We start from the raw sequence: 22,246 nt of genomic DNA, 5'->3' as shown, positions 1-22,246 counted from the left end.
GGCACCCTCTACAGCAACCCGCCAAAGCCCCCACCATTTCTCCTTCACCCAAATCCAGATAGCTGATGTTCTGAAAGAGCTGCAAAATCTGGACCCCTACAAATCAGCCGGGCTAGACAATCTGGACCCTCTCTTTCTAAAATTATCTGCCAAAATTGTTGCAACCCCTATTACCAGCCTGTTCAACCTCTCTTTCGTATCATCTGAGATTCCCAAAGATTGGAAAGCTGCCGCGGTCATCCCCCTCTTCAAAGGGGGTGACACTCTAGACCCAAACTGCTACAGACCTATATCTATCCTACTCTGTCTTTCTAAGGTCTTCGAAAGCCAAGTTAACTTGTTATGGATAGGGGGCAGTATTTTCACAGCCGGATAAAACATTTACCCGATTTAATCTGATTATTACTCCTGCCCAGAAACTAGAATATGCATATAATTATTAGCTTTGGATAGAAAACACTCCAAAGTTTCTAAAACTGTTTGAATTGTGTCTGTGAGTATAACAGAACTCATTTGGCAGGCCAAAACCTGAGAAGATTCCAAATAGGAAGCGCCCTCTCTGACCATTTCTTGGCCTTCTTGATCATCTCTATCCAAAACAGGGGATCTCTGCTGTAACGTGACATTTTCTAACGCTCCCATAGGCTCTCAGAATGCGCCAGAATGTTGAATGATGACTTTGCAGGCCATGGCTGAAAAACAGTAGCGCATTTGGTAAGCGGTCAATCTGAGAACAATGAGACTGGCGCACGCGTGCACGAGACGACTCCATGTTTTCATTTTCAGTCTTTGAACGAAAACAACGACTCCTGGTCGGAATATTATCGCCTTTTTACGAGAAAAATCGCATAAAAATAGATTTTAAACAGCGTTTGACATGCTTCGAATTTAATTTCACGAAACGCGCCGGGCGCGTCACCCTTCGTTACCCTTCGCATAGTGTCTTGAACGCACAACAAAACGCCGCTATTTGGATATAACTATGGATTATTTTGAACCAAACCAACATTTGTTATTGAAGTAGAAGTCCTGGGAGTGCATTCTGACGAAGAACACCAAAGGTAATCCAATTTTTCTTATAGTAAATCTGAGTTTGGTGAGTACCAAACTTGGTGGGTGTCAAAATAGCTAGCCCGTGATGGCGAGCTATCTACTCAGAATATTGCAAAATGTGCTTTCACCGAAAAGCTATTTTAAAATCGGACACCGCGATTGCATAAAGTAGTTCTGTATCTATAATTCTTAAAATAATAGTTTTGTTTTTTGTGAACGTTTATCGTGAGTAATTTAGTAAATTCACGGAAGTGTTCGGTGGGAATGCTAGTTCTGAACGTCACATGCTAATGTAAAAAGCTGGTTTTTGATATAAATATGAACTTGATTGAACAAAACATGCATCTATTGTATAACATAATGTCCTAGGAGTGTCATCTGATGAAGATCAGCAAAGGTTAGTGCTGCATTTAGCTGTGGTTTTGTTTTTTGTGACATTATATGCTAGCTTGAAAAATGGGTGTCTGATTATTTCTGGCTGGGTACTCTGCTGACATAATCTAATGTTTTGCTTTCGCTGTAAAGCCTTTTTGAAATCAGACAGTGTGGTTAGATAAATGAGAGTCTTGTCTTTAACATGGTGTAAAATAGTCATATGTTTGAAAAATGGAAGTTTACGGATTTTCGAGGAGTTTGCATTTCGCGCCACGCCTATCATTGGATATTGGAGCAGGTGTTCCGCTAGCGGAACGTCTAGATGTAAGAGGTTTTAACAAACAGATTACCAACCATTTCGAATCCCACCGTACCTTCTCCGCTATGCAATCTGGTTTCAGAGCTGGTCATTGTAGTACATTGTAGTACAATGCCTCAGCCACGCTCAAGGTCCTAAACGACATCATAACCGCCATCGATAAGAGACATTATTGTGCAGCCTTATTCATCGACCTGGCCAAGGCTTTCGACTCTGTCAATCACCACATTCTTATTGGCAAACTCGACAGCCTTGGTTTCTCAAATGATTGCCTCGCCTGGTTTACCAACTACTTCTCTGATAGAGTTCAGTGTGTCAGATCAGAGGGCCTGTTGTCCGGACCTCTGGCAGTCTCTATGGGGTTGCCACAGGGTTCAATTCTCGGGCCGACTCTCTTCTCTGTATACATCAATGATGTTGCTCTTGCTGCTGGTGATTCTCTGATCCACCTCTATGCAGACGACACCATTCTGTATACTTCTGGCCCTTCTTTGGACACTGTGTTAACAAACCTCCAGACGAGCTTCAATGCCATACAACTCTCCTTCCGTGGCCTCCAACTGCTCTTAAACGCAAGTAAAACTAAATGCATGCTATTCAATCGATCACTGCCCGCACCTGCTCGCCCGTCCAGCATCACTATTCTGGACGGCTCTGACTTAGAATACATGGACAACTACAAATAGCTAGGTGTCTGGTTAGACTGTAAACTCTCCTTCCAGACTCACTTTAAGCATCTCCAATCCAAAATTAAATCTAGAATCGGCTTCCTATTTCGCAACAAAGCATCCTTCACTCATGCTGCCAAACATACCCTCGTAAAACTGACCATCCTACCGATCCTCGACTTCAGTGATGTCATTTAGAAAATAGCCTCAAACACTCTACTCAACAAATTGGATGCAGTCTATCACAGTGCCATCCGTTTTGTCACCAAAGCCCCATACACTACCCACCATTGTGACCTGTACGCTCTCGTTGGTTGGCCCTCGCTTCATACTTGTCGCCAAACCCACTGGCTACAGGTTATCTACAAGTCTCTGCTAGGAAAAGCCCCGCCTTATCTCAGCTCACTGGTCACCATAGCAGCACCCACTTGTAGCACGCGCTCCAGCAGATATATCTCACTGGTCACCCCCAAAGCCAATTCCTCCTTTGGTCGTCTTTCCTTCCAGTTCTCTGCTGCCAATGACTGAAACGAACTGCTAAAATCTCTGAAGCTGGAAACCCATATCTCCCTCACTAGCTTTAAGCACCAGCTGTCAGAGCAGCTCACAGATCACTGCACCTGTACATAGCCCATCTGTAAACAGCCCATCTATCTACCTACCTCATCCCCATACTGTATTTATTTATTTATCTTGCTCCTTTGCACCCCAGTATCCCTACTTGCACATTCATCTTCTGCACATCTACCATTCCAGTGTTTAATTGCTATATTGTAATTACTCCGCCACTATGGCCTATTTATTGCCTTAACTCCCTTATCCTAACTCATTTGCACTCACTGTTTATAGACTTTTTGTTCTACTGTATTATTGACTGTATGTTTTGTTTATTCCATGTGTAACTGTGTTGTTGTATGTGTCGAATTGCTATGCTTTATCTTGGCCAGGTTGCAGTTGCAAATGAGAACTTGTTGTCAACTAGCCAACCTGGTTAAATAAAGGTGAAATAAAAAATACAAAAATGAAATGCGATTATTGCATCTGACTTGCCAATCTTTGCAAACAATTGGAACTGGAGTATCGAACTGTGCGTCCTCTAAAATTGTGTGTTTAGTAACTTTTACTTTCAGTTTCAGTTTGACAGCTAAAGAGATGTCAGGTTTGAGGACCAAACTGCATTCTGAAAACTGCTCTACTGCTGTGTAGACCTATTGTAGTACAATGCCACCATCTAGTGGCTAAACGCTGAACCATATTTACAAGTTTGAGATGTTAGTTTTGAGAAGAAATTACATGAAGCATTGACAAACCATTTGATTATTATAAATGACATAATATTGAGGTATTGAAATATAAATTATTATATTACATTTTACGCATATCTCAAATTCCCACAAAGCTTCAGTCCGCACACTTGACTTTTCTGATAAAAACGGCTGTCTTCTACAGACCAGCAGGTGACACTAATATACAGTGTTGAACACTTTAACTCTGCTCTGTGTCTGATCTGGTACTGTGTATCTCTCTCCAGACCTGATATCACACAGACTTCTCCATTATCTCTGGTCTCCATGATTCTCCACTCCTCCTCATGGAGAAAGGTCTGACAGGTCTGTCCTCCACTCTGAACCTGTCAGTCTGTCCGGTCTTTGACGGAGGAAAGCTCAGTCACGCTGCAATGTAAACTTTATTTAACTAGGCAAGTCACAGCAATGCTGTGTGTCTGTTACCTGAACAGGGTCAGGTTTTGACACAGGTTCATAGTCAGAGTCCACTGACCTGCCTCCCTGGTAGAGATGGATGGAGGCTCCAGGAGTGGAATCCTCTAGAATGGAGGCTGCTATGAACTTGAATTTGTTGTTGGCCTTCATAAAATCCTGAAAATATTTAGTTATGTTTGGGACACTCCTTTTGTTTATAGACGTGAACCAGAGCTGAGGGTGCTGGTAGGGTTGGTCAGGCCTGGTCTGTGTGTCTGTCTGGAGGGAGGGAGTAAAGATAGTCCAGGGAGGAGACATACAGGTCTCACCTAGAGAGGTGAGAGTGAAACACATCACAGTGTCTGTCTCTGGATCACTGACTTCATCCAGCTGGTCTGTAGACACAATAATATGTCTGAATTTAGAGTCAAAAGTTTTAAGGAACTTCAGCTCCCCCTGTTTGTCATCCAGCCATTGCTCGGTTGCTACCGCTCTGAACAGATCATGGCCTTTCAGAACCTTCTCCGTTTCTCCTCCTCCTTCTCTCTTGACCTCACAGACACCAGAACTCTACCCAGAGTTGATTGGTAATGCTGGAGAAGATCCCTGAACTGGAATAATTTATCCTTCAGATTAGCTTCAGCTTTATCCTCCATCTCCTCACACCTTCTCTCTCTATCCTCGACTGCGGGTCTTCACTGATCTCTCTCACACAGGCTGCTGCAGGGTGCAGGTTCTTTAGAGGACAGAGCCAAACTGTCAGAGGAACAGCCTTCTCTCCACTGTGCCCCAGCAGCTTAGAGAAGGTTTTATTGAGATCTGTGATCTCTCTGTCAAATCTGACATCTCGCTTTTTGTCAAGATCTTCATAATATGTGCAAAGGAGACCAGGGAGATAGTATCCCCAAGGATCAAGCAGTTTAGTGCTCCATCTTCAGCTGTGCAGAGTGGGATCATTTTCATCACTGAGCTAAAGATTTTGCTCTTGTTCGAAGCAAATTTATCTTAAAGACTAGGAAGGTCTGAGTTCCATATGTCACAGCCATGACCATGTGTGTAGCTGTTTGCTGTTGAATCACTTCAGTACGAGTCACCTTCTCTAACAGGGAGGGAGTCAACTGATCCTGATCTGTAGGTCCTCCTAACTCCACCAGTCAAGACAGAAAGCTGGCTCTGATCGGCTGATCCAGTCCCAGAACTCTGAACCTCTCCTGCAGGGAGTCTGTCTCTATTATCTTAGTCTCAGTAGACGGGATCATCAGGGATATTTTACCTTTTATCATAGAGCCATAAGGAGTCTGAAGGGAAGAGGACATGTAATATTTTAATGGCACTTCAACCACCTTTCAATGGCATATACATTATCTCCAGCACGATAACAGTGTCTATGTGAAAACTGTGATTTTACACATATCAGTTCCAATGATAAGTCAGAAAAGTCCTAAGAAAATGATCACTATCTGTGGTCATTTTGTAAGAAATGCAGTAATTAAAAAAATGTATATGAGCTTCACTGTGATGCGGAGAGGCTCCAAACTCCCTTCCTCTCCTTTTAATGTTTTTTAGAAAATGAACTGTTTTTAAAACAAAATGTTACATTTCTTATATTTTTGAGGACAGAACAGATATTTTCATTTTCACATAATTATGTATTCACTGTATGATATTATGTAGACACTGGTACGGCGCTGGAGATACTGAATATCATGCATTCAAACATGTCAGATCTGCTCCCACTATGCCCTCTGGTGTCCATCCGGTGTTGTCCTAACCTGCAGTTCTCCCCCTGTATACACTCCCACTACGCCCTCTGGTGTCCATCCGGTGTTGTCCTAACCTGCAGTTCTCCCCCTGTATACACTCTCTCTCACTCTCTCTCTCTCTCTCTTGGTGTGATTGTGTGGTTGGAGACAGGTGTGCTGGAGTCAGAGCAGATCCCTACCAGCTGCAAATCGTCCCATAAATCAAGGCCTCTACATATACTCATTCCTGCCACCTCCACTCTGCCAGATTGTAATCTCTGCTCAGTCAGTTGTTATCCTAGCCTTTTGTCAGTTCTCAAGATCCTGTTGCCCTGCTGTGCTTGTTTCCCTGCCTTACACTGTTTTGTCCTCTTGTTGCTATACCTCTCTGGCTCATGTCTCCAATACCACATCTCACCACCAACCACCTTGCTCTGGACTTCACTCACCACCACCACCTTGGATTCCCCTCAGGACCTGTTTAACCTGTTCAACTCAGTCATCTACAACCTCACTCTACACTTCGGGTTTTTCTGCAACTCATCTGAGCCACTCCGGTTCTGCACTCCATATCTCTCTGTGTACAATAAACATTTTGGTTCATTCATCACTGCTTCTGCATCTGAGTCCGTTCTTGGGTACCCCTGTATTCGCTCTGCGTAACAAAACACACTTAAATGGACTTAAATGTGCAAATATCAAATAAATGCTGAGCTACCTAGTGTGAAGGACTCTGAGACAGTCATACAGCATTCCAGGGTGAATGGGCTGACCCAGAGCTGGCACCTCAACCCAGCCTGAGCATAGAACGCCGTTTGGGTCTTTGCATGTCAAAAAGATACACATCAAATAACACTATTTGACGCGTCAAATAACAATATGTAAACTATATGCAAATGTTGGCCAATCACAAATAAGGCCCATGTGAAGCCAGCTATATAAAAATATCTCATTCATCATCACCAACAAACGACTAAGTCATGTCGAACCTTGAAAACATGAGACCGCTTTTTAAGTTTTGCCAGCCAAGTGCAACCACCTTTACAACCACCCCAGGAGGATCGTGTGGTTTAAAGGTAGGATTAATTCTGGTAGGTTAGGTAATACCTGGCAAAAGTCATCCTTAACCGGCACAACTACCCTAGTAACGTATTTGGGTCCATTTGGGTCTTTGCGTGTCAAAAACATACACGTCAAATAACATTTGATGCGTCAAATAACACTGTCAAATAAGCTTCTTGACCAATCAGGACGTGAATATGACTCCACGTCACATTAACACGTTCATAATTTTTTTACGTCATTATTACACATTAATAACACTCTCACTCGTATTTCATATGTCACAACGATTCACCGATACGTATGCTATGAGTCATAGATTTTGTCACTGATGATCCACATTTGCATAAAGGTCGTTTGGACTCCTCCCAATTCTCAGGTACTGATGAAAGACGTTCACTCAACTTTCTGTTCTTCTGAGGTAAAATTAGCTAGCTAGTTAACAATGGCTGCCCAGTTTCTCGAAAATTGTAAATCTACCTACCTCTGATTGAACCAGACTGCTGCTCACGAACAGAAGAGATGGACTTCAACCATCAATAGCCAGGTAACGTTAACTTAATGTTAGCTAACTATCAAATGTAAGTGTTGAGAAGGAGTGGTGTAAAAGCTGCAAAAACAAGAAGCTAGATAATAAACTCAGCAAAAAAAGAAACGTCCTCTCAATGTCATGTGTAAATATTTGTATGAACATAACAAGATTCAACAACTGAGACATAAATTGAACAAGTTCCACAGACATGTGACTAACATAAATGGATTAATGTGTCCCTGAACAAAGGGGGGGTCAAAATCAAAAGTAACAGTCAGTATCTGGTGTGGCCATCAGCTGCATTAAGTACTGCAGTGCATCTCCTCCTCATGGACTGCACCAGATGTGCCAGTTCTTCCTGTGAGATGTTACCCCACTCTTCCACCAGGGCACCTACAAGTTCCTGGACATTTCTGAGGGGAATGGCCCTAGCCCTCACCCTCCGATCCAACAGGTCCCAGACGTGCTCAATGGGATTGAGATCCGGGCTCTTCGCTGGCCATGGCAGAACACCGACATTCCTGTCTTGCAGGAAATCACGCACAGAACGAGCAGTATGGCTGGTGGCATTGTCATGCTGGAGGGTCATGTCAGGATGAGCCTGCAGGAAGGGTACCACATGAGGGAGGAGGATGTCTTCCCTGTAACGCAGAGCGTTGAGATTGCCTGCAATGACAACAAGCTCAGTCCGATGATGCTGTGACACACCGCCCCAGACCATGACGGACCCTCCACCTCCAAATCGACCCCGCTCCAGAGTACAGGCCTCGATGTAACGCTCATTCCTTCAACAATCTACGCGAATTCGACTATCACCCCTGGTGAGACAAAACCGCGACTAGTCAGTGAAGAGCACTTTTTGCCAGTCTTGTCTGGTCCAGCGATGGTGGGTTTGTACCCATAGGGGACGCTGTTGCCGGTGATGTCTGGTGAGGACCTGCCTTACAACAGGCCTACAAGCCCTCAGTCCAGCCTCTCTCAGCCTATTGGGGACAGTCTGAGCACTGATGGAGGGATTGTGCGTTTCTGGTGTAACTCTGGCAGTTGTTGTTGCCATCCTGTACCTGTCCCGCAGGTGTGATGTTCGGATGTACTGATCCTGTGCAGGTGTTGTTACACGTGGTCTGCCACTGCGAGGACGATCAGCTGTCCGTCCTGTCTCCCTGTAGCGCTGTCTTAGGCATCTCACAGTACAGACATTGCAATTTATTGCCCTGGCCACATCTGCAGTTCTCATGCCTCCTTGCAGCATGCCTAAGGCACGTTCACACAGATGAGCAGGGACCCTGGGCATCTTTCTTTTGGTGTTTTTCAGAGTCAGTAGAAAGGCCTCTTTAGTGTCCTAAGTTTTCATAACTGTGATCTTATTTGTCTACCGTCTGTAAGCTGTTAGTGTCTTAACGACCGTTCCACAGGTGCATGTTCATTAATTGTTTATGGTTCATTGAACAAGCATGGGAAACAGTGTTTAAACCAGTGACGCCAACTTAGCAATTTTGTTGCTAGATTTAGCAACTTTTCAGACTACCCTGGCAACTTTTTTTTCAAACAGCACCTAGCAACAAATTTAGCTACTTTTAAAAATGTATTTAGAACTTTTAGCAACTTTTGAAAAGTGACTCAAACGCTAAAATGCAAGCATTTTCCCTCTAAATGACACAAAACGATTTTCTCTGTCACACTCAGTCACAACATACGTGCCTGGCTGCAAAAGTGCATTGTGAGTGACGTCAGCAGCAGGCGCTCGGCTCGTGCACAGGCCGCAGCAGGCCAGCAGCAATTTCGGTAAATTGCAAATCATTGTTGGCTGACTGCAGCAGCAGTAGTACGGGTTCGATGAGCCAAACCCAATGAATATAGTTGGTCACATCAATCAACATCTCTCAATCAAAAATGTACAGCCAGAAGTACAGAAAATAGTTGGAGTCTGTACCTGAAAAAATGTCAAATCTTATTTTTTTGCGAAATGGCCAGTCAATTTGAGTAACGTTATTGCGTATTCTACGTAGTGAAGCAGTTTTACGTTATCACGAAATGACATCACAACGTCAATTAGCAACTTTTAGCAATTAATCAACCTGCCTTTTTTATTTATTTATTTCACCTTTATTTTACCAGGTAGGCAAGTTGAGAACAAGTTCTCATTTACAATTGCGACTTGGCCAAGATAAAGCAAAGCAGTTCGACACATACAACAACACAGAGTTACACATGGAGTAAAACAAATATACAGTCAATAATACAGTAGAAAAATAAGTCTATGTACGATGTGAGCAAATGAGGTGAGATAAGGGAGGTAAAGGCAAAAAAGGCCATGGTGACAAAGTAAATACAATATAGCAAGTAAAACACTGGAATGGTAGATTTGTAGTGGAAGAAAGTGCAAAGTAGAAATAGAAATAATGGGGTGCAAAGGAGCAAAATAAATAAATAAATACAGTAGGGGAAGAGGTAGTTGTTTGGGCTAAATTATAGATGGGCTATGTACAGGTGCAGTGATCTGTGAGCTGCTCTGACAGCTGGTGCTTAAAGCTAGTGAGGGAGATGAGTGTTTCCAGTTTCAGAGATGTTTGTAGTTCGTTCCAGTCATTGGCAGCAGAGAACTGGAAGGAGAGACGGCCAAAGGAGGAATTGGCTTTAGCAATTTACCCTGAAAATCAGTTGGCAACACTGGTTTAAACCCTTTCCAATGAAGATCTGATAAGTTATTTGGATTTTTACGAATTATCTTTGAAAGATAGGGTCCTGAAAAAGGGATGTTTCTTTTTTTGTTGAGTTTATAACGCTACCAACGTTGTTAGCTAGCTAGATCTGCCATTGACAGTAAACTGAACTCAAGATAGCTAGCTAACGTTAATCGTCCATAATCTAGTTATGGAATCTATAAAACCTTAACTAGTTAACAGCAGTAACGCTAGCTAGCTATGTCTGTAGCTATTTTGTATCTAACGTTAGTTAAAGCTGCATCGCTTGTCAATGCACGATTGTCATCATATTTCGCAGGCTCTGGGAGTTGGCACAGTTTAGACAAGAGACCATGTAGGGGTTGTTAGTTACATAAAAATAAAATGTTACTGGACCAATCGGGTCTGCTTTTCAGGCTACAACAGACAAAGGACATCCAACAACGGGAACTTTACCAAGATGGCAAGTTGTTACATTTGTATAATTTTCTTGTACGGTATGGTGGCAAAGGCTGAGATTGTATCATTTTACTTGGCCTGTGGCCTATCTAATGCTGTTCCTAAATTCTGTATGGTGCTCTTATAGTATTTTAACCTAAAGGTTTATAGGAGTGTATGTTGTAATTAATGATCTATTGTATATTTTATTTTAGTATCCTATCAAGCCCCTTTGGAGGGAAGGCAGTATCATATCACCAAGGAGCAGCTTGAGTTCCTCATAGATTGTCATATGACCATCATTTGTGTTCTTTTTGTATTTAGTAATTTTCAGCTTTTCAGGTCCTACTTACTCACTGTTGTCAGACGCTCAGCTGGATGAGAGGATCAAAGAGCTGATAGGGCAGAATGAAGAACTTGGTGCAGAGTCTGTGAGGGCACACTTAAGAGAAGGTGTTTGAGTCCAGCGGGAGAGGGTCAGACAGAGTCTGATCCATGTCAACCCCAGGGAGCTGCGAGGAGAGCCTTGCAGCAGCGGCTACACCGGAGGCAGTACAGAGTTACACCCTGATACTCCCCTTCTGGGACGAGGGATTGGATGCTATATCTTCAGCGCCACTTGTTCCTTTGAATCAGTTAATAACATATATTTTTTTAAATAACTCTTATATATATTTTATAATACTAACTAAACTGTTCCAGAGGTAACATTCCCCCTCTAGAGATCCTGCGTGCCGCAGCAGTCTAAGGTACTGCTTCACTGTATCACAACTGATTGGGAGTCCCAAAGGGCGGCGCACAATTTGCCCAGCATCGTCCGGGTTAGTGGAGGGTTTGGCTGGAGTCATTGTAAATAAGAATTTGTTTTTAACTGACTTGCCTAGTTTAATAAAAAACACTGTATGATTTGGTCTCTAGAAAGGTACAACAGACATATTCAACCCTTAACAGAGAGTGTCAAGGTGTATGGCCCCTCGGTGGGTTCAGAGATATATCTATGTGTTGAGGGAACTAGACAACTTGTGCTGTAGCTGAACTGGAGCGGACCTTGACCAGAGTTGAAGCGATAAGAGGAGACCTTCCCAAAAGTTAAGGACTTCTCCATTCAACATATTCACCACCTATCCATTTACATTTGATTTTGAATGACCTTATCACGCTTTGTTGATTTCCCTGTTGAGTGGTGGATTTATATACTATTCATAATGTTTTGTTGTTGCCATTACTGTATTCCTCCTTTTGGAAACCCCTTCCACCCTCCTTCACACCCTGTTTGATTTGGTCTCTAGAAAGGTATGACAGATCTTCAACTCTAAACGGATGGGGCCCAGAGTTTAGACACAGGTGACCTTAACAAACGTTAAGTACTTCTCCATTTTTAAGATATACGGCCTATGGTTGAGGTCAATTGTATTTTGCTCTATTTTTGCTTTAGCACAACAGTCCCATCTGCTGACACAATATTTGTCTTCCACTCAGTACAACACAACCCTGGAGAGGCCTACTGCAAGCACTGGATTAGAGCCTTCAGAGCGTGCCTGCCGTGGGAGGACAACAGAGCATTCTGAATAGACATTATTAAAACAAAACTTTACCTTTTGTAATGCCCAATCGTGACTTTTATAAATTGTTAAAACAATTGAATTGTGTGTAACTTCCTATAGTTACATTTTTTTTTATGAAGATAAGAATTCTGCTGGGCCGGTGGTTCGGCCCGTTTCACTTTATATCATTGTGATTAACAGCAACCTACTGGATTACAGTTAGTAACAACATTGTTGACACATTGTGACAGCTCAAATTATGTGGTTGAAGATGGACTAGTGCAGGGCTCTCAACCCTGTTCCTGGAGAGCTACCATCTTGTAGGTTCCCAGAAGTGGAGCTGTCACTTATCATTGCATGTAGTTCTAATTAAATGATAATGGCTGAAGTTAATTTGTTCTTAAATGTAGGACATCAAATTATCAGATTTGGATGAGTTGGCTGCAATATGGCAGTAGTACTTCAGTCAATATCAGCAAAGGATTTTGGTTATTAGTGAAGTGTTTCTAAAAAACTAAACCATAAAACACAAAGACAAACAATATGGACTGTATCATTTAATATTAAGTGAACAATAACATCCAATATGGAAATACAGTGCATTTGGAAAGTATTCAGACCCCTTGACTTTTTCCACATTTTGTTAGAGCCTTATTCTAAAATGTATTAAATTAATAAAAATGTTGCCTCATACCCAATAAGACTCGATGGTGTAAGCGCTGCCAATGGTGCTTCAGCAAAGTACTGAGTAAAGTGTCTGAATACTTATGTAATATTTCCTCTTTTTTATACATTTGCAAAAATGTCAACCTGTTTTTGCTTTGTCATTATGGGGTATTGTGTGTAGATTGAGGGGGGGAAATTATTGTATCCATTTTAGAATAAGGCTAATGTAATAAAATGTGGAAAGAGTCAAGGTGTCTGAATAAACTGTACTAACAATACATAGATGTAAGTAGATAAATGCTTAAATGTTGATGTGCAGTTACATTTTCAAACACTCAATTGTAGTTTAGTGCTACTAGATACAATTATGTATCGTAAAAATATGTTTTTATGCAACACTGAAATGTGGGGAATTCCCTAAAGGCATTGTAGGTGCTATGAAGATGGAGCCTTAGTGCCACAGCACACGTGTTTGCCTCTGGGTACTTTTTCTTCTGCTGCCCAGCGAGACTCCCTCACCCTGTGTGGAGGAATTCGATGGTCGGGGTGTCCTCAAACTCCAGGGGTGGCACCACTGTTGCCCCAGTGGCAAACTCCAACACCATCGCCACTGTTAGAGGACATTCTCCATCTGAGGAGTATACAGTAAAACATTTAAAAATACACATTTAAATCACAAAATTTAATAATATGCAGTTACCGATAAACAAAAATGGAACTACTATCTACTTTGTACCCCGGCCAGCCAGTTGAACCAGTGGCAGATGGTGTCGTTCTCCAAACACCGCCAGGTATGGAATAGGTTACATTAAACAGGTCTCTCAGGTCCCTGGCAGTGGGAGGCTTTATGGAGTCTACAAAAAGTGATCGGAAGCTGTCCGGGTGGTTCCCCAATGCCTCGAGCAGCCCAAGAGAGTTGAGACCATATTTGAACCTGTTATGGTTTAGAGACAGTATGTATATTTAAAATAAGTGTTAAGGACAATATAGTGATGTGTATTGATTTAGGGGGGTGGACTGATTAAAAATACTTATGTTAGAGGAGGTAATGACAAGTACTTCACAGATTTATGACAGGGTTGACATACTGCTCCAAGGCCACCTGCATTTTTTATATTTTATTTCACCTTTATTTAACCAGGTAGGCCGGTTGAGAACAAGTTCTCATTTACAATTGCGACCTGGCCAAGATAAAGCAAAGCAGTGTGACAAAAACAACAGAGTTACACGTAGGATAAACAAAAGTACAGTCAATAACACAATAGAAAAATCTATATACAGTGTGTGCAAATGGAATAAGGAGGTACGGCAATAAATGGGCCATAGTAGCGAAGCAATTACAATTTTGCAAATGAACACCGAAGTAATATATGTGCAGATGAAGATGTGCAAGTAGAAATACTGGTGTGGAAAAGAGCAAAAAAGTAAATAAAAACAATATGGGGATGAGGTAGGAAGTTGGGTGGGCTCTTTACAGATGGGCTATGTACAGCTGCAGCGATTGGTAAGCTGATGCTTAAAGTTAGTGAGGGAGATTTAAGTCTCCAACTTCATCAATTTTTGCAATTCGTTCCAGTCATTGGCAGCAGAGAACTGGAAGGAGAGGCGGCCAAGGTAGGTGTTGGCTTTGGGGACGACCAGTGAGATATACCTGCTGGAGCGCGTGCTACGGGTGGGTGTTGTTATGGTGACCAGTGAGCTGAGACAAGGCGGAGCTTTACCTATCAAAGACTTATAGATTATAGGCGATGAATGTGTAGCGAGGGACAGCCGATGTGAGCATACAGGTTGCAGTGGTGTGTGGTATATGGGGCTTTGGTAACAAAACTGATGGCACTGTGATAGACTGCATCCAGTTTGCTGAGTAGAGTGTTGGAGGCTATTTTGTAAATTACATCGCCGAAGTCGAGGATCGGTAGGATAGTCAGTTTTACGAGGGTATGTTTGGCAGCGTGAGTGAAGGAGGCTTTGCTGTGAGATAGGGAAGCCGATTCTAGATTTAATTTTGGATTGGAGATGCTTAATATGAGTCTGGAAGGAGAGTTTACAGTCTAGCCAGACACCTAGGTATTTGCAGTTGTCCACATATTCTAAGTCAGAACTATCCAGAGTAGTGATGCTAAGCAGGCAGGAGTGGGCAGCGATCGGTTGAAGAGCATGTATTTAGCTTTACTAGCGTTTAAGAGCAGTTGGAGGCCACGGAAGGAATGTTGTATGGCATTGAAGCTCGTTTGGAGGTTTGTTAACACAGTGTCCAAATAAGTGCCAGATGTATACAGAATTGTGTCATATGCGTAGAGGTGGATCAAGGAATCACCAGTAGCAAGAGCGACATTATTGATATATATACAGAGAAAAGAGTCGGCCCGAGAATTGAACCCTGTGGTACCCCCATAGAGACTGCCAGAGGTCCGGACAAGAGGCCCTCCAATTTGACACACTGAACTCTATCTGAGAAGTAGTTGGTGAACCAGGCGAGGCAGTCATTTGAGAAACCAACGCTGTTGAGTCTGCCGATAAGAATACGGTGATTGACAGAGTCGAAAGCCTTGGCCAGGTCGATGAAGACGGCTGCACAGTACTGTCTTTTATCGACGGCGGTTATGATATTGTTTAGTACCTTGAGCGTGGCTGAGGTGCACCCATGACCAGCTCGGAATCCGGATTGCACAGCGGAGAATGTACGGTGGGATTCGAAATGGTCAGTGATCTGTTTGTTAACTTGGCTTTCGAAGACTTTAGAAAGGCAGGGCAGGATGGATATAGGTCTGTAACAGTTTTGGTCTAGAGTGTCTCCCACTTTGAAGAGGGGGATGACTGCGGCAGCCTTCCAATCTTTAGGAATATCGGACGATACGAAAGAGAGGTTGAACAGACTCGTAATAGGGGTTGCAACAATGGCGGTGGATCATTTTAGAAAGAGAGGGTCCAGATTGAATGGGCAGAGAGGGTCAGTTAACCACACACAGGGCCTGAGTTCGAGGCTGGGGCTGACAGATAAACAAAACAAACAAAATGGAGTACCGTGATTAATGAACAGTGCCAGCAGGCATCAGCTATGTAGCCAGGTGATCATAGGGTCCAGTGAACAGCAATAGATGAAACAGGGAAGTCGTTACTATGCTAGCAAGCGGGAGACACGGCGTTCATAAAGTTAGCAGGCCGGGGCTAGCAGAAGCGTCTTCATCGACGTCTGACAAAGGCCGGTTGAGGGCACATCGGATGGAATTACGTCGGCAGACCAGTCGTGATGGATCTGCGGAGCTCCGTGTCGACAAAGGGTCCAGGCCATTTGGCAAAAGAGGTAATGTAGCTGGAGTAATATCGTTTGCTAGCCGGGAGATGCGCCTGGCTCAATGCTAACTGGTGCTTGCTTCGGGACAAGGGTGTTAGCCACTATAGCCACTCGTTAGCAGCTAGCATGTTGTGATGATCCGATGCAAAGGTCCAGAGCTTACGGCAGGAATCCGGCGATGTAGTAGCTTCTAGTCGTGTTAGTGAAGAGTCCGGGAGGCATCAGCTGTGTAGCCGAGTGATCATAGGGTCCACTGAGCAGGCCGGGAGATGGGCCTGGTTCAAAGGCTAGCGTCGGGGCTGGGACACTTGGTAGCAGCTAGCTAGCTGCGAGGATCTGGAATAATGGTCCAGTAATCTGGAGTAATGGTGGAGAAAAGCAGTCCTGATATGCTCAGGGTTGATATCGCGCTGTGCAGACTGGCGTTGTGCAGACTGGCGGGTATTGTCCAGGGTAAAAGCGGCTGGTGTCTGAGCTAGATGTAAAAGCCGCTAGCAGTGGCTAACAATGACTAAATAGCTAGTAGCTAATTAGCTGGTTAGCATCTGATGGCTAGCTTCTGATGGCGGTTCTAGCTATAAGGTCTAGAAATAGCGGATCCGTATCACATTGGGTGAGACGGGTTGCCGGAAGGTATATTTAATTTAAAACTGGAAAAAGAGATTTCAATATTTACAAAAAAAGACTAAAAAAAGACTACATTTACATGGGACAACGACAAACACGTCTGCACTGCTACGCCATCTTGGATCGCCATCATGCTCCCTTGGACAAATTGTTGAGCCACCAATTCAACCACACCATCCCTGTCCTCCATTGTCTTGACAATGATCCTTTTCAGCCCCAGTAGGCTCAGCCAGTCTACCGATTCCTCCAATTTGTTCTTCACCTCTGATAGGTCCTCTGCTTTATTGATCTAGAATAAAAAAATATTTATGACAGGCAATCACACATTTTATACACAGCAAAAAAAGGATCCATCATTTCCTGTTGCTGTTAGGGAGGACATCAAACTTACATTTTCCAAATGTGCTCTCAGAGTAGTGTGGCTCACCTCTTCCAGACTGGGTGGAGGAGCAGGCTTCCCACACACTGCTGCGAAGAATCGCTCAGAGAAGAAGTGTGGGCCAACCCCTTCATGGACCACACACACATGGATATTTTCCTAATGGTTCCATACAGGCCCTCATGTGATGCTAAAATGACAATTTCAAATGTGTGCCAGCTTTATTATCCCTATGATATATCGCCCTGGACAAAGCACCTGAAAAAGCCTCTTCACTAATTGTTTTGGCTTAAATTTTGTATTTTACATGAAAATCAGACCTTAATATGGGTAAAAAGAAGGCTTACCATGAACATCAAGAGACAGCCGTTTCGCTCCTTCCGGACCCTGGAAGATGGCCGAGTCCCTGATGTCCCTCATGAGGGGCCTCTAGTACTCCCTGGAGGGACCCCATTGGTCAACTGCCCCCTCCGCCTTGGACTCAACGTCCACAAAGGCAAAGTCCATCTTAGCCCCTGCATTAAAGTTGTTGAAATGCATACAGGCTACTGTTCAGGACGTTGCCCGGTGGACATTTATCATGTTGGCGATGGGGCAGTTGTCCTGGTCCACTCGGCTCCAGAGCGTACGTAAAATGGCACTTATGTCCGTTCTAGAGCGGGGAGGGGGGAAAGCTCATTCAAAATATATGACAAATCGAATAAGGATTGATCCTAAGGGAAAATACTCTGACATTAAGGTTTTAAATACTACATTTTGTTTATAAACAAAAACTCACTTAGTCTCTGGATCCGATGATGGACATGAAAGAGGTGAAGGTGAGGGAGAAGGAGAAAGTCAGTTAGAAGGTGGGGGGTGAAAAGAAGAAAAGAGTGAGGACATTAAGGGTGAGGGGTGATGAGAAGGAAAGTTTGGTGATGAAGAAGGTGAATGGAGAGGAGGCTGGCGAGAGGTGAGGAGGGGACAGGCGAGAGGTGAGGAGAGAGCACAGGTGAGAGGTGAGGAGAGAGCACAGGCGATAGGATTGCCTATAAATGGACAGAAACAACCACACACAAAGGTTATAACTATCAAGTAGTTCAAATGTAGTCCGATACAAACATAAAATATATTATTATTATGTATTGTCATGCTAGTCACCTGCACATCCTCCACTGACAACCACAACACATACAATGCTGTGGACTCCCTAATGTCATGGTCCTCCAATGACCCGTTAATCGTGCTCTTCAGGGTTGTGAAGCCTGCTGCTGCCTGGAGGATAAAAACCTCACTCGAGGCATCATCCTGTCCCACAAAATCAAACAACATCTATATAACAAAAGACAAACATTAACAATTGTAATTCAGCCTGAAATGTACATTTATTGTACTGAGTTTATCAACAAGTAAATTAATGACTTACCTGAATGGATTCAGAGAGCCGGAATCTCCTAATCCGCTCCCTCCCATCGGGTATTTGATCTTAAAGGGCACTCCATCAGGCTGCTCTGGATGAGAGACCACCCTCTGTCTTCTCTCCTCTATTGACTACAATATTCATTACTGTCAGTGTTAAGTTATAAATATATGTATACCACAGCATTGTTGAATTCTAGAAATACGTTTAACCATTTATTTAGCAATGAATAATGCAAGCCGTGGCGATATACAGTAGGCTCTGCTCATTCAGGGTACCTCAATGCCCAAGCAAAGCGTCAATATAAAATAGCCTACAGGCAGTGAGTGCGGTAAGCTATACCAATGCCCCCGGCAGGAACACAGAACCTAACAGGTGGAGGCTGGGGTGGTGGTGGGAGCAAGAAGCCAGTGCATAGTAGCAATAGCAGCAAGCAGCAGCAGGATTTCTGCTGATAAATGTGTGCTTTAGTATTATTTTCTTTGGTAACTGTAGTATAAGCAGAATAAACACCTCCTTTCTGTACATTACCTTGGAAAAATGAACTCCGCAAAGGGACTCGGCTCCGCCTTGTCCCGCTGCGTCGTCCATTATTTCCAAGGTAATGTACAGAACGTCTGCATTTTTCCCTTACATAATATACAGATGATATCAACTTGGTGAAATCCCTTACCTTCCTCTGCCTGCTCTCCCACTCCTCAAAAGATGACATTTTATGTCCTGTTGCAAAAATAAGTATTGATTGAATCTGTTTTGTGTATGAAAAAGTAAGTGTTTCCTGTTGGAATGCCGATATGTGATTTACTAAGCTATATTATATACATACTTTCTCCTGGTCTGCAGCCAGAGAGAGATGGTAGGCCTCGTATTGGAGACGCCGTATCTCCCACATTTCCACTAGAGACTGAAATCAATACAGGTACAGTAATAAATAAAGCCATTCTGATTGTTAAGTTACAATGACAATCCTATAACTAATATTATACTTTATCATTTGATGCTAAAAGTGGAAAAGGTAATTTAATGTTCCAAACCTCTAGTGTCACTGAAGCTTGTGGTGAGGCCACAGGGAGGCCTATCTCCATAGGCGGAGTTTCTGTCGCCGAGGTTCTGTCTTCCCTTAGTTTCCTTTAACATAAAAATACAAGAAATCACTAGTTGCACAATTACTTTATAACTTTTGTATACAGAGGGAAATCCAGTTTATTTTAAAATTAATTCATTCCAGTTTCTTTTTAAATTAATTCATTACCTCTGGCATTTATCACATGACATAATAAAGCTCAATCTACCTTCCCCTTCCTAACACATAAGATATCAAATACCTTCAATCTTAAATAAAGGGCAGACCTCCCTAGCCCAGCTGATTTGATTGCAGCTGGACAGTAGGGGAACTGTTTTGTCCTCCTGTCTGTCTTAAAGGCCTCTACATTTGGATTCATCTGGGGGAATGTTTCCCCCAAAACCTTCAAGAACCTGCTCTCCTCCTGACCATAGGGCACTTTGATCTGCCTCACAGGATACGGAGATATGGAAACATTATTTAAATCTAACAAAAAGTATCCTAATATAAAACAGGGAAACAGTCCATGATCTTTAAATCAGTAAAATAACCTTTAATAAGTCTATGTTTAATCACAAGATGGATTCACACCTAGCTTACTTACAAAGCAAGCATTGTGCACCCCACTGTGTCCTCATGTACTGCATGGATATAGGGAAAATGTACATATCCTGTTCAGCTGCTGGATGGTTGGGTCAGCGATCAGACAAACCCTCATAGTTATCAGCCTGCTTCTCCCGGGTTGTCGCCTTTGGATTCCAGAATTATTCCGTCTCCTGAACGATTGAAATCTGACATGGGCAAACGTTATAAAAGTTACAATAATGACGCCGCCCATACTCGTACACCCCACGGTAGCTGCTGCTATCGTTAGCTAACTGACGTTAGTTTGTTCAGTCCAATGACGCTTCATGTTCAAGCGATATTTGAAGAAAAAGTCAACGAAATCATAACATAATAGCAATAGAAAGACCTAGTTTACTCGAATGGACATACTGTAAAATAACAAACGATAACATAGCTAAGTTAGCTAGATAGGCTAATAATAGAAAAGGGAGCGTTACGTGTTAACGGTACTAGGGTAGTTGTGCCGGTTAATGATGACTTTTGCCAGGTATTACCTAACCTACCAGAATTAATCCTACCTTTAAACCACACGATCCTCCTGGGGTGGTTGTAAAGGTGGTTGCACTTGGCTGGCAAAACTTAAAAAGCGGTCTCATGTTTTCAAGGTTCGACATGACTTAGTCGTTTGTTGGTGATGATGAATGAGATATTTTCATATAGCTGGCTTCACATGGGCCTTATTTGTGATTGGCCAACATTTGCATATAGTTTACATATTGTTATTTGACACGTCAAATAGTGTTATTTGATGTGTATCTTTTTGACACGCAAAGACCCAAACGGCGTTCCATATGGCAGAGAACAGTTAGATATTGTAATGAAACAGGCAGGGAGCAGGTCTCGAACCCTCGACTTTCTAGCCCGAGGTCCGGCGCACTATCAACTGTGCCGCAAAAGCATGCTCGAGCGGCAGAGTCGATTTCCGCGCTTATAAACCCAGGGTCGTTACACTATGTTAGAGAGAGTAGTTAGTTAGTTAGACATGAGAGAATAGTGACAAAATGTTTCCTCTTATAGTCTCTATGCTGCGTGCTGCTGAAAGATCTGAGTTTTATGGGGATCTCTTTCAGGTCTGCATGTTTCATATGAAGAGGCAGGTAAATGCTGCCTCTTGTTTCAGTACAGTTTTGTTATTACCCAGGTCATATTTGAGTCATGTTTGAGTTTGGAGTACCCCTCCTTTAACTGGATGTTCTTCAGCTCAGAGTTATTTTCCTCAGTATTACTCCCGCTCGCCATAGCCCCCTCCTGAAGAGAAAACATAAAACACACAGTTCAGATATACTGTCATTGTAATCAAAATAAATCAAGTGGTTGTAGTCATATCAAATAGTGTATTTCTAATGATATTACCTCTTTGTTGCCAGTGTTGCCATGGTGTTCTTTGTGTCCCTAACATTGTTGATTTTAGCATGTAAATCATGGTGGGGCAACAAAAAAATAAATGTGGGATGCATGTCAGCAAGGCCACTAAACAATACATCAATTGCACTATGACGGTGACATCCTGTGCCCACAAACTGTTAGGGACTACATAATGCTGTCCCAACAGCAGAGTCCCAAAACCTTACCACTGGCATTCAGCGGAGCCTTGTCTGGCAGAGAAAGAGTTCATTCAGCCTCATTTACTGCCTTTAAAAAAAACATAGCTGACTTGCTTTATCAAATGTGGTTTCTACTGACAATTGAGATGTACAAACTATGGCATAAGGGGACGACGAGCGGATAAGAGGCAATCCGTAATTTCCATTAAGGCATTAATGAGCGAACTAGGACGGACGTAGTCAATATAACTATTTGTTTAGCACTTTTGAAATGTATAGCAACAGAAATCAGAACATGGGCCGTTCTTACAGTCTTCTCCCTGTTCACCAAGTCAGAACTGTAGGATAAATACAGGGGGGCATTTAAGCAGACAATGATTACATTTTCAAAAACAGGTTATAGGCTACATGTGCACCACCAAGTCAGAACAGTAGGCAAAATTAAGAGGTGAAAGTAGACCAAATTATTAGGGTGAGGCACATGGACTACTAACAGCTTACTACACAACATACACTTAGTATTACTTTC

Source organism: Salmo salar, chromosome 11 (assembly GCF_965601325.2).
Source record: "Salmo salar chromosome 11, fSalSal1, whole genome shotgun sequence".
Classification (NCBI taxonomy): Eukaryota; Metazoa; Chordata; class Actinopteri; order Salmoniformes; family Salmonidae; genus Salmo; species Salmo salar.
The sequence above is the reverse complement of the archived record's forward strand: the minus strand, read 5'-3'. Positions refer to the sequence as shown.